Source organism: Lissotriton helveticus, chromosome 1_1 (assembly GCF_964261635.1).
Source record: "Lissotriton helveticus chromosome 1_1, aLisHel1.1, whole genome shotgun sequence".
Lineage (NCBI taxonomy): Eukaryota > Metazoa > Chordata > Amphibia > Caudata > Salamandridae > Lissotriton > Lissotriton helveticus.
Genome location: NC_136057.1, coordinates 1,394,245,002 through 1,394,259,521, shown reverse-complemented (window position 1 = coordinate 1,394,259,521; position 14,520 = coordinate 1,394,245,002). Strand labels below are relative to the sequence as shown.

The 14,520-nt window shown below is 44.8% G+C and overlaps 1 protein-coding gene across 2 annotated transcripts in view; it reads left to right on the top strand.

Moving 5' to 3' along the window:
* RAB3D (RAB3D, member RAS oncogene family) overlaps positions 1-14,520 on the top strand; it is a 219,476-nt gene that overhangs the window by 131,563 nt on the left and 73,393 nt on the right. The window lies entirely within an intron of this gene.

The window sequence follows — 14,520 nt, the reverse complement described above, 5'->3', positions numbered from 1 at the left end:
ATTCCTCCCCCCTCTAAATTCTGAGTAGCTTGATGTATTTGGCCTTGGGTTGGATTTCATTCTTATCGAGAATGTTCTTAAATAGAGATGGGGAAAGCTAAGGAAACTACTGAGCAATACGCAGTTTAATACAATATCCCGGACTAAGGAATCCCCAAGTGAAATCTTAGTTCCATTGACCCTGCAAACATAATTAACATTAGACTGTCAAAGTACTGTTCTAATTGTAGGTTGTGTTTAGGCTGCCAAAACTAATACCAAAACAGTTTAAAGCACCTGCAATGACGTGGGGCTTTCAAATATTTTCAAGCTGCGTGAACACAAACTCAACAACATGCCCAACCAAATATGTTTTCTCATTACTGGAACATGGAGTACTTACTGTTCAAAATTATGTAATGAATGTATAGCGATGCGATAAGTGTGGTTACTGGCCTGAACAGGGACATATAAACAGCTATGTACATATAAGGGGGATGTCAGAAAGTGGATTATTAGTGTTTGAAAGGGCACCTTTACCAGCTTAATAAACATACCCTTGTTAGGTTTCAGTGGAGTTCTAAGATAAAAGCTGTTCAGCCCCTTGTAACAGTTGCAGAATCTGCAGGCAGTTCCACAGAGAAATGTGTGTTAAGTTCAAAGAGTACAAAGCATGTTAAAGTAAAAAAGCATACTAAAATTACCAAGCCATTTTAGAACAAGCATTTGCACTGCAATAGGTCTCGCATTTGCTAGAGTTTGAGCTATTGGCATTGTAAATGATAATGCCATTTATTTATATGTTGGTTTCAAAACAGATAAAAAAGGCATTGTCATTAACAATGCCAATAGCTTAAACTTTCGCAAATGCGAGACCTATTGCATTGCAAATGCTTGTTAAAAATGTTTTTACTTCTTTTAAGAAATTCGATTCATTCTACATTATGTATAAACCATATTACCTACTACTACTTTAGTGTGGACCTGATTAGCTGGGTGGCTGCTATAGCTTATTTCTGAATTTTCTATTTTTTTGCATCTGCATACCGACACTGTAGCTTGACTTAGAGGAGTTGTTTGACTGGCTATTATCCCAGTCCGATTTAAACACAATAGCTACTTTACTTTGGCCAGCCCATCGATGGAACAGCCCAACTTTACCTATTTTACTTGTTGACACATGGCGTGTACTATTTTTAATCTCTCCACTAGATCTTTAAGAAGTATGAACAACCTTTTATCACATAAGAAGCACACCAATTGTATTAGCACTTTATTTAGCATTCTACTCTCTGAATGGTTGACATCGCTTAATCATGATAATTTATATCTTGTACACTATGACTGCCTTCTTTGTTGTCATACTCTAAATAATATGTGCTTGCTTATTGCTTTTAATAGAAATGTCTAATGAATGATTGTATGTTTTATGGATAATTTAGATGCCAGTATTTTATTTTAAGGCTCGTGCACAAGCTCTTAAGAGCCCCGCCAAACTTTGGCTCGGCTTTCCCTGTTACATTGTTGGCTTGCCAATCTCTACTCATATGACATTCACCAGCTGATGGCTAAGAAATGTGCCCTGCAGTCAAGAGGAACTGAAGCCTGTCAGGCATGAACAGACCAGAGCGTTCGTCATCATACCAGTCACAGCGGTGGCCCTGTAACCGGTTCCCACTATCGCTCAGTCTGACCAGTAGTCGGTCTTACCTCCTCCGCGGCTGCTGCAAATCCTACTGGTCTCACTTTTACCATATAGAACCGCCTAAGGAGCTTGCACCGCCAGGTTCTTGAGTAACTCACATCATTCCAACCTCCTGCTATGCAAAAACGTTTAAACTATTTGGAAGGACACCCTCGTCCAGGTCCATGTGCATACTCCACAGCCAATCAGCATTCCGGAGTTCTGCACGGTGCACTACGGTTGGGTGAGGTGTCGCAAGTGCTTCAATCCTAGGTCATCTTACACAATCAAACCCGGCCCTCCCAGACGATTCCCACATTGTGTCTATCCATAGGCTTTGTTAGTTGTTATGTTCTTCATAACTGTTCGAGACTCTCAAGTTGGCCCACATTAGTCCCATTTTTCCCAATCTAACAAACTACAAAGGAAAAAAAAGGAACTGGTCATTTATGCAAACGAAACAACATCATAAGAAGAAAAACGTAATTTGCTTAATCGGAAACGATGCCCTGCAAACATGTGTTGATCCAACAACTCAACAGGCTGGTATTTAAACAAGCTCTGAAAGACAAGCGCTGCCCCATGGCCGTGAAAGGGGAACGGGGTATGGCTTCGAGGCAATCAGCATTCCGGAGTTCTGTACGGTGCACTAGGCTTGGGTGAGGTGTCGCAAGTGTTCGAATCCTAGGTCATCTTACAGAATCAAACCTGGCCCTCCCAGACAACTCCCACATTGCGCCCATCCATGGGCTTGGTTCGTTGTTATGTACTTCATAACTGTTCGGGACTCTCAAGTTGGCGCACATTAGTCCCATTTTTCCCAATCTAACAAACTACAAAGGAAAAAAACGACACCGACGCGATTGTAAATTTAATTACGTGAGAGAACCCTGGGAACACAAACCATAATAATAAACAAAGAAGAAGAATCGAGGTAGTCAGGGCCCGGCCTGCCTGACCGTAAAATGGCGGACGCCGCTGACATCAATACCCTCACTGAGCAGATATAACAAAGACACCACCCAAAATGGCAGCAGCAAGTAAGGGAAAGTAAAAGAGGACAACCAGGCTATGGAAAGAGAAAAGAGCTTTCAGGCCTAGGATAGCCGCAGCAAACAAAGGCAACTGAAAGAGGACAGTCAGGCTATTTGAAAGTGAGAAGGGCATACAGCTCTCAGTTAAGCCAGATAACAGGCGGCCATCTTGAAATAACCATAAACAAAAACAGACACTGGAAGAAAGAATCACTAAAAGGACAACACAGACTAAATAATTAGACAAAAATAAAAAATAAAAATAAAAATATATATAATTAAACATACACTCCATACCAATCAACAATTATGACGGACAATTACTTAGAGCGTAAAGGCATGAACGCTCATGTCATAACATACCCATCCTAATTATCCAAGAACGCAGCCAAAAAATTAAAACGTAATCTATTGAGGAAAAACCCTGACACGCTGATCTTGGACCCCTCTCTTAGCACAGATAGAGGTATTATCGTGAATGACTTGATATTCTTCACTAGAAGAACGGCGATCTGGCGCAATGCCATTACAAAAATGCTTAACATAAAAAGTATAACCAACATCCCACATGGCACAAAACTTATGAGCAAACCATCACCAAGGTGCAGAGCGGACCTATGCATAACTATATATAAGAACAGAATAGTGCTCATTCAAGCAGCTGACAGTGAATTAGAAAAATTCGACAACTTGTTCTCAACCTTAAAAGGAAGTGTAGAAAACTCAAGAGCTCAACTACACCTGACACCACAAAAAGACACAATAGACCCCTACAGTACTACCAACACAGACTGCGTACCAACTATAAACCTTCAGGATCCACTACATCCAACACATCAAGGAGACATAATAGGAAAAGGAGGAACGCAATCGGGGAATGTTACAGTAAGAACCGAATTGGACACACAATATGCAAACATAATCCGGGAAGTCTCTCAGAAGGAAGATTCAACGCCTCTCCACAATATCAGGAAGGATACAGGAAGAATTGAATTGGATACACGATATGAGAATGGCATCCTGAAACCTTCGCAGAGGGAAGATTCTACACCTCTCGACATGGACAGGTCATCGCCGATGAGTATGGCACCCAATGAAAATACAGAAACAACTGGTATAGAAGATAGCACGACTCTCTTACCCCACGCTACCACAACACAAAGGTCATCTAGAAAGGCACAAAAGAGTTATCCCCCGAACATGGTAGTAAGAGCACTAGCAGAGAGAGCGGCTTGAACAGAGGCAGAGCAGACAACCGAACTATTGACAAAAAGAGAAGGTGTCCGATGAAGAGGACAAAACTTAAACACGGGAACTCAAAACAAGGATATAGAAATAAGAGGGTGAAAGCACTTAATACCTCATCCCAGACTCTAAGAGAAATCAAAGAGCTTCAAACACAAGTGGATAATATTCTAAGCACATTACAAGCAATGAAAAAGGTGCTTGAAATCACAGTAAGCACTCACACCAAAGTCGAGCACATCCGAGAAGTTCTACTTAATTCTCAAAGAAAGGGCAATATGATGGCAATGCCATTATCAAACAGGCAAAATCGACCTGATAGGAACCTTAATTACCTATCGGATGAAGAAACGCTATCCTTACTACGGGAATATGAGCCTACAGACCTCGATAGAGGGGAGGAAATTAGAACAGTCCAGATCGATGCTAATAGAACATCAAGACTAAATGAAAGGAAACCCAATCTTAACAACTTACTGCAAGTCCAACTAATCTCCGACTCACAGAATATTAGCACAAGGAACACAGGGAAACCTCTGAAATGCCTACTTCTCAACTGTCGGTCCGCAGCAAAACATGCATCAGACATAGCTGACCTCATCATGAACAAGGAAATTGATGTGACAATCCTGACAGAAACGTGGCTATCGGAATCCTCGTTTCCTTGTATGGACCTACTTGTACCCCCACAGTATAGTATTGTGAGACTTGATAGACCAATAAAGACAGGGGGTGGGGTTGCCTGCATTTACAGATCGGATATAGAGGTCAGCCAAGCTCAATCAGAACCACCCGAATCCTGTGAACACCTAAGTCTCAAGATAAGATCAGCAGATAATCAAAGATGCAACCTGCATGCGCTTTACCACCCACCAGGTAATAATATGACTTTCATAGACCAGTTAATAGAAATCATCACCACCAACGCCAATACTGAAACTAATAACATTGTTCTAGGGGACTTTAACTTACACTGGAATGACAACGATGACAAACAGGTTAATGCTCTTGAAGACCTTCTAGCGGAGCTAAACCTCAACCAAGCATGCACACAGCCAACACACGCGAAAGGAGCCACGTTAGACTGGATAATCTCAAAAACCAACAGTACCTCAATTCTAGCAATTGAGCCGTGCGACTGGTCAGATCACCATGCCATAACCTTCCTGATAAACACAATGAAAAAGAACAAGACCATACAACCTACCAGACACAAGAAATGGATGCGAGATACTAAAGATCCGAATATGGAATTACTAGTAGAAAGCTGTGAGGAGAACCTAATCCCACCGCACAACTTGCTGAAAGTGGAAGATCTTACAGATCATTACACTACAACAGTAACGAATATAGTCAACACCACGAAGCCACTAAAACTGAAAAGAGTCACAGAGAAGATTAAAAATCCATGGTTCAGTGGAACACTGAATGAAGAAAGGCGTAAACTAAGACTGGCGGAAAGAAAATGGAGACAACACCCATCATCTCCCGAACTGAAATCCCTCAGAAGAATCAGGAGCGAATATAACAAAAAGATCCTAAATTCCAAAAAGGAATTTATCAGATCTGAACTAGATAATGCCAAAAACAGACCTCGGAAACTATTCGAGATTTTAAAACAGCAATCCAATAAAGTGGTCAAAACCGCCCAAGATACTACAAAAACTCAACTAAGTTGTGAAGAGTTCTCAACATTCTTCACAGACAAGGCCAACACACTGGAAAGAGAGCTCAGGAAAGAAGCTGACAACATTGGCAATATTGACAAACAAACATCCTCAACGGTCAATATCACCTTGGAAAATACCCATAATAGGACAAAAAACAAGGCACTATGGGATAACTTCAAAATACTTGACCAAAATACCATCGCCAAAACACTATCAGACATCAAACCTAGCAACCACTATTATGATCCACTCCCCTCGAAATGCCTCAAAGAAATAAACCATATTGTGATTCCCATATGGACGAAAATAATAAACGCCTCCCTATCCCAAGGGATCCTTCCAGATTGCCTAAAAACAGGTCAAGTCGTTCCCATCATCAAAAAACCCACAGCGGACCCAGCAGATCCAAATAACTTTCGCCCAGTGACCAACATCCCTATCCTTGCCAAACTAATAGAGAAATGTGTACAAAACCAATTAAGCCAACACATTACTAACTTCTCGCTACTAGACGACTGCCAGTCAGGATTCAGAACAGGACACAGCACAGAAACAGCGATCCTACATATTGTCGATGATGCACTACAGGCATTAGACCTTAATCAGACATGTCTACTTATCCTCCTTGACCTATCATTAGCATTTGACACGGTAAATCATGAAAAATTACTGAACAGGCTCCATGACAGGATGGGACTGTCTGGAAATGTGCTAAAATGGTTTGAATCATTCCTTCAGAATAGAACGCAAAGATTCCTGGTCAACCAATCACTCTCACCATCATGCCCTAACTCAATTGGAGTCCCTCAAGGTTCTACATGATCTCCATCACTGTTTAACCTTTACATCGAACCTTTCACAGAAATCCTTCGAAATTCCAAAATATCCTATCACATGTACGCGGATGACACGCAGATTTACATCAAGATCACATCCATGGAAGACATCAAGAGAATGAATGAGGCCTTAAAAATGTCATTACAATGGCTAACTGACAATCATCTGAAACTAAACGCACAAAAAACAGAATTCTTACTAATCACACCACCAAAGAAACACACAGAAGTGAAGGAATGGTCCAATATGATCACAGCGTTAAACTGCACCCCTAACCTAGTTGGCTCAGCGAAATCACTAGGAATCACACCTGATGAGAACCTAGACATGAAAGCCCACATCAAATCAATGGTAAAAAGAGCCCGCTATCACCTGAACTACATTAGAAAAATGAAACCATTCATATCTAAGGCGGATCTCAAATTGGCAGTTCAATCACTAGTTATCGCAAGGATTGAATATGGATGTACAACGCTAGCAGGTCTACCAAAAATTTCAACAGCACCACTAAAGGCATGTTCCAATGCAGCTGCAAGACTGATCACCGGATCGAGGAAATTTGAGCACATATCACCACACCTGAAAGCATTAAACTGGCTACCTTACGAGGCCAGAATCCAGCTAAAAATGGCATGCATAACCCACAAAACGCTCCTCCACAATACACCTAGTTACCTTGCTCAGAAAATTAAAATATCTGGAGGAAACAGACCGGCCAGGAGTGCAAAGGAGCTGGTGTTGAGACCAGCCATCTTCCGGAAGAAGAAAACTTACGATAGAGCTTTCTCAGGAGCAGCCCCCAGGATCTGGAATTCACTTCCTCCAAACATTAGAAAAATTCCAGACACAGCATCCTTTAAGAAGGAAACTAAGATCTTCCTAATGAGTAAGTTCCTTCCATAGGCAAGGCTCGGGACTATAGAATACATGAGCAAGGACTGGAACTAAATATGCACAAGAAATAGACACTTAGGATCTATCGATTCTGTTACACATTATATTTAGCTATATACTAAATCTATGTCATACTTTATATATATTTTTCTGTATAACTATTAATTGATATTATCATTCTATTGCTGTATATGTACCTACCTCATAACACTGTGAACGTTTACTATAACAGTGCTTGTCTATAACTACCTCATGTAATGTGAAGCGGTCTGATACCAAAGGGTCATGTTCGCGCTATAGAAAACTCTTAAAATAAATAAATAAACAAGCGCGGCCCCACGGCCGCGAAAGTGGAACGGGGGCGCGGCTTCGAGGCAATCAGCATTCCGGAGTATGTAACGGTGCACTAAGGTTGAGTTAGGTGTCGCAAGTGCTCCAATCCTAGGTCATCTTACACAATCAAACGTGGCCCTCCCAGACGACTCCCACATCACGTCCATCCATGTGCTTGGTTGTTATGTACTTCATAAATGTTCGGGACTCTCAAGTTGGCGCCCATTAGTCCCATTTTTCCCAATCTATTAAACTACAAAGGACAAAATCGAAACTGGTCATTTATGCAAATGAAACGACATCATAAAAAGAAAAACGTAATTCGCTTAATGGGAAACAATGCCCTACAAACATTAGTTGATCTAACAACTCAACAGGCTGGTATTTAAACAAGCGCTGAAAGACATGCGCAGCCCCACGGCCGCTAAAGGGGAACGGGGGCGTGGCTTCGAGGCTCAGTGCATGTCCAGGGTTTACCTTGCAGGTGCGATAATTGCAAAAAGATGGCGCCGCTGCTCGCTCCCGCAAGGTAAACGCCGTACATGCACGAGTACTAATTGGAAACAGTGCAAAATATGCACGAGTTTCCACAAAAGCCCGGAGTGATTCCAAGAGGTCACTTCAAAGCAGCGCTTGCGTGCTGCGTAGGCAAGACCTAAACAGACTGCTGATGCTTCTCCCCCAGATGAGGTGGATACTTATACTCTCCCTAGGATATCTCAACAAAGCAATGGAAAAACATAATAACCTGCCATAAAAAAACAAGTTGAACATAACAAATATGCTAAAGGAATACACAGCAACTGTCTGTACAAGCTCGAGCACAAAATGGCATTTAACCGCCTGTGTTAGACAATCATGTATGGCTAAAAAGGGAACCAAGTGCGCACCCAGATGAATGACAATGTTCATAGAATGGAGGCTTAAAACCCAGTGTGTCGTATGTGGTCACTCAGGGCTGGTCCACTAAAAGAGATCATGGCATAAGGACTGTTAATGTCAAGTGAGAGTAGCATCCTGTTCCAAGCCTGGTGGGGGCGATGGTGAAGTACTTTCTTGAATCAATTGTCCAGAGGAACTCATACCCTCTGCACTGCCTTTGTTAGTCATGTTGGGTCTCTGTGTATTCAAGGGTCAGAGCTTCGCCCCGCACGCCACCCACAGCGGTGGGATCTCTTACGCAAACAGATGTTGTGGCAGTGTATCGCCGCAAAGGAGTCTGATTCTGACGCCTGTTTCTGACACAGTGGTCAGGCCTCTCCTCCACCCACTGCCAGGCAAGTTCTGGGCTATTTAAAAAAAAAGCGACTGGGATTGAAAAATAACTTTGAGTTTGCAGGGAAGAGTAGCATATATTGTAGGCCCATGTTTCTTCATTTTTGTTTGACTGAGTCAAGAGTTTTCTGCTAGTTTTTTTTTTTTTTTTTTGTTTTTAAACCTTTATTGTACAGAAAGCGCTCACAGATACGGGCCTACAACCCATCGGGCCGGCCACCACAATAAAAGAAACATAACAGGCAATACAGAAGCTCCCACAGGACATCACAGCAATCCATATGAGAAGCAAAGGCAAGAAGCCACCGAGCAACCATCACGTGCAGGATGAGAGAAGGTTGATTTTATAATAGAAGAAAGGGTGTCTCAGAATAAAAGCAATCCGTAAAGTCCAGAGGGCCGTGGTGGGCCGCGAACAAGCAGCAGTATCGAACACAGGAAAAGTCAAAAAGAACAGGTACATTTTGGCAAAGGCAGAACGTGAGTCCCACAGTAATAAGCAATTGCAACCGCTGCCCAGCGCCCTCCCACCACCACGAAAACACACAATAATACACAGAACTAAAAATAGGCTTTCAAAACAAAGAGCCCTCTGCCACAACAACCCGGGGGAGGAAAGAAAAAGGGGGGAGAGAGGAAAAAAAAGGGGGGGGAAAAGACATAGGAAAAAAAGGGGGAAAAGTAAGAACGCAGCATCACTGCACGCGCCCCACGGCTAACGAAGCACTCAAGAATAGAGCAGCACATGGAACCAGTGGTAACAGGAGGAATGAATGCGTAGTAAACCGTGACGGCAGGAATACCAGAAGGCCCATGCTAGCAAAAACACCCCAGGGGGCCACATGCCGACACCGCGTTCCGAAAAAAGAGGATACATAAGAGCCATAAAACCAAAAAAAGGAATGAGGGGGAAACACAATACAACAGACCCCCCCCCACCCCGCACATCCCACCCTGCACCCCTGCAGAAGGCTATGGCCTACCCCCCGGCAGCGTGCCTGTCGCCCTAATCAGAACCCGAAATATAGAAGAGATAAAAGTAAGCAAGAATCACAAAGACAAAAAAAGAAGGGAAAACAGGGAAGTAGCAACGGGAGAGGAGCCATATAATCAAAACCCCATCAGCTCCCACCCTCCCGTCCGAAAATACTCAGAACCCACGGGAAAATAATAAGCACAAGGATAAACTTCCAGGAACATGAAGGAGAATCGAACATAGTCATACAGTCACAAACGGATCATCCGATCATACCGCAAGATAACAGTCCACCGAGGCGAGTTCATCTCAACCCTGTCCTTGTTTATCCCAAGCTGTAGTCGTCCAACGCACAAGGAACCAGATCATGTGGAACAGGAGGTGAATAACAGGGAGTCCGATCGGCAATCCACACAAGTCATATCGATTGCGACCCGGATGAACAGGAAAGGACGGCAACCACCTCAGGCAATGCAGGCACAGTTCCGACGACAATATGAGGGAAGCCGATCCGGCGGAGCAACGACAGGATCTTCGTTCGGCCATTCGAGGCAAAAAGGGAAAGGGAGATCCAACAAGGCCGGTCCGGACGGGACCCGGCCGGCGGACCCCCTGTACAGGGGGGAGCACAGGATGAAGGAGGGCAGCGGACATCCGTACATGCACACCAACGGCAGCCGCCGGGTCCACGACCTCCAGGAAAGTTCCAGCAGCACACAACAGAGATGAAGCCGCACACACCGGGGGGGGCTCAGCAGGCCCGGCAAAATGATCCTCCTCCAGGTCAATGATAGGCGCGGCCATGGGAGCACTCCAGGAGCGCAAGGCGGCGAGGATGTCGCCAAGCGTAGGCTCACCTTTACGGTATTCAGCAAACGTGCCATGCGGCGGACCAGCGTCGCCAGTCTCGGCCAGTCCGAGAGACATGGGGTCGGCCGCCATCTTAGAAGCCCGGCGGGGCCGCGGCAAACTCCGACCCCCGTCCGGACATCAGCGGGGCAAACAGGATACAGCCGACCACCAGCAGAGGCACCACCAGAGCAGGAAGGGGGGCCACCAGAAGAAGGCGGGTCGCCGGCTCCCCACACGCTACCGGCTCCGTTCTCCGAGTCCGGGCGGAGGGACTCAAAATGGCCGGACCGGAGAACAAAGGGGAGACGGGCCACATACACGGTCAACCCCGTCCATGGAAGGCAGCGCCCCAACACCAGGCCGCAGGACCGCCGGATCAGGCCCGGATAGCCGTAATCGGTCTAATTGCACATCGGCCTCTCCGACCGAACCCACACCGCCACCAAGGGCCGGCCACCGCGCTCCGCCCCGCCCGGGCGCCGCCAAGGAGTGTCAGGCCCGCTCGCTCCGGAGGCCCCGAAGCAGACAAGGGTGCAGCCCAGGATCCGCGGCACCCAGGAACAAACGGATCAAACGGTAAGTGCCTGTGAAATGTCGTAGTTCCATAGTCTATCAAAGAATACTTCCCGGGGCAGGATAAAACACAGGATAGACGTTCCAGACAGGAAAGCGAACGGAGCCGAGCTAAAACGCGGCCATCTCGGACGCGAGCTTGGCTCCTCCCCTTTTCTGCTAGTTTTGAACATCCCTCTTTTAGTCCTTAAAGACCATTATGTTGCTGAACTCATTCGTGATGTTGCCTTTTTTGCAAGCAGGACGAAGAACTTGGTCTTGATCCTGTAAATTCAAGAATCTGGCAATAAGAGGTCTGGCATAGGGCCCATGGGGGTGGAGGGGGACTTGGCCCAAAGGCCTGATAAGCATGCTCCAAAAGAAGACAGTGCGACAACTCCTGTTCCTCTCCACAAAGGTCCCCAGTCTGGTCATTAATAATCAGCCTTGGTCCGATCCCTCTACCCCCTCTGGAAAGCCCACAAATCTCAGGTTGGTACAGCAGGAGTGGCCCTCTGTACCCTCCAGACGCAGATGGAGGGTATGTGACTCTGTTCACAGCTAAGTCAAAGCACTTTTAATCTCCTTGACAGAGATTGACTTCCACCTTTTTGTCCCACCCGGCATGTTCACCGCCCAGTTGTCTGTCTACTAGGGTTAAATATAGGGCATTCAGAGACAGGGGTAGTAAGATATCAGGTCGCAATCAACAGTCGGGTCTCCCCACAACACCTTGTGCGTAGGGGGAAGACCTTCTTCATACTGCATCCATTTTTCGTTGTGAGCACAAGCCTCTCTAGCCTAAGCTGACCACATTGGACATGCACAGTGTCCCTGAAGCCTCTGTCGTTGCTCACAGTACTGCAGGGTTGACCAAGGTGGTAAAGAGCAGGCGGGAAACATAGGTAATTAGAGAGGGAGAGACACTAAGAGCAACTGCCTTATATCAGGAGGCAATATATATCTGTTCCCAGGCAGTCCTCCATGGTTGAATCCCTCTGATGCAGCAAGTAGGGAACGACCTGCAAAAGAGCCAAGAGCTGCACAGAAGGCCAATAATAGTAATAATGGAGGAGCATCTTAGTCCTGGTGCCTGGAACCCAGCCGTCAGCCCTCTAGTAAAATTGAATAGGTGCTAGCCATCCCCTTCATCTATAAATGACAGCGAACAACCGTATCTCTAACTCAGAACAGTAATTAAAGTTATACTGCCCACGTGGCCCCCTAGTCTGCAGTGTCAGAGGCACCATGGCTCTGAGCGGGATCTTCCAAGGCTTCCAGGCAGCTGTCTCTGTCAGGTACCCACAGCAGCAGTGTGCCAATCCGACTCCCCAGTGAGTACCCAGTAAAATTCTCCAGTTGGGTATCGGCTGGAGCGCTGTTAGGAAGCATCCGCCATTTTGGCTGCATGGCCACGCCCCTAAGATCTTGTAGTTCTGGACTCTCACTTGAATGTGAAACAATTTTCCTTGTTCAGTATTGGGGCTAGGCAGCCTCCTTCCAGGAAAGGGTCAGTGTTTTGCAAAGAGAACCTTCAAAATGTGTCAGTCATCAGAAACCTGATGTGCTAGCAAATGTTTAGGAGGGGGTGGAGAATGCTGCCTTTGCCCCGAGGATACCGGGAGGAATGTGTTCTGATGACTGGGTATGTACTGAGTTTTCACTTCCGTCGTAGGATCTTATCTTGACTATAGGCATTCCCAGTAGCCTGCCGCCCTCCCCAGCTACTCTCTTAATAAACTTTAATATGTTCAAATCACTAATGGTAGAACAGGACTTCACCACAGGATATTGTATTACATTCGTAACACCTTCCTTGCCTTCATTGGTTTCCCATACAACAGTGCATTTACTTTAAAGTTCCTTACATATTCCATCATGCAGTGTATGTGACGTTCCCCATTTTGCTTCTGAACAATCCGCCCTATGCTACTGCGTGCACCTCATGTTCATTTTTAAGGCTTTTGCATGTTCTGCAGTAGGAGTGACAGTTAACTGAGGGTTTGTCCTTCTTCATTTCGGCCATCATTGCTTAGAGTGCCAAGTTTACCCAAAAGAAACACCACCACACAATCCTATGTGTTCCGCTTTAAAAAAAGGCTTTATTCTTGTGCTGTAGAATTCTTAAATATCTACACTTTATAGTCTTGCCTCATAACGTTATCTGTGGAGGCGCGTTGTTGAATTTCAGGAAGTAACTTAATTTGATTGAGCATTACCATATGACATACACAAGTTTCTCCCACAACTCTTAAATGTGCTGTACATGCCTCATAACCACAAAATAGGGTCCACTGAATTTTGGGAGGACTGGTGGATGAAGAGTCTTTTCAGGGTTTTGGCTGGCCGATTGTATGATTTCCCTCCTTCTGGCTCTGGAAGGTTTGATACTGGCAGACATTGAAGCCACTTCTTGATTTCAATGTGGGGTTGACACTCCTGCAGGTCTCTGCATTCGTGTTTGCTCTCTGGTAGTGAATCTTCACTGTCCTATATTTATTTATTTATAGAGTTTTATATAGCGCGAACAAGACCCGTGGGTATCAGAGCGCTTAACATAGAAGATTACAGATTGACATTATAGTAGCAATTATAACAACAAAACAGATATGAGGTAGAAGGTGATATGCTATCTAGGGTGATTTAGATAAATATATTCTTAACGCCTGTGCCATTAGCATTGAGAGGTGCATAAGGTTTAGCTTGTGTCATAGTCATATAGTCGGCTCGGTGAGGTAGGGTTGCATAGTATTATCAGTACAATTACCTGAGTAATTCGCAATGAGAGTTGAATGAGTTTAGCTAGTAGCAAGGATCATAAGGAAAAGCAAAGTAAGGTAGAGGTAATATCTTTTCAGGTGTGAGATACAGAGTAGAGAACACATAGATATGAGGTAGCAGTAAAGTGTACAGCCGGGGTTTGAGCGGTAATCGGTCATTTGTCCTATTGATCTTCAGATTATTCATGATGAGTCTGAGCCTCTTTTGGCGTAAATGTTCATACCAGTGGTCTGTAGGGATCTTTATGTAGGGAATTTACTCATCATGTGGTTCTTCAGTTCCCGTTTAAATGTTGCAGTGTTTTTAATCTTCCTGATGTTAGGAGGGAGTGAATTCCAGACTCTGGGGGCGGCTCCGGAGAATGCTCGGTCATAGGTCTTTTTCTTTCGGAAGAAGGCCGGCTTCAAT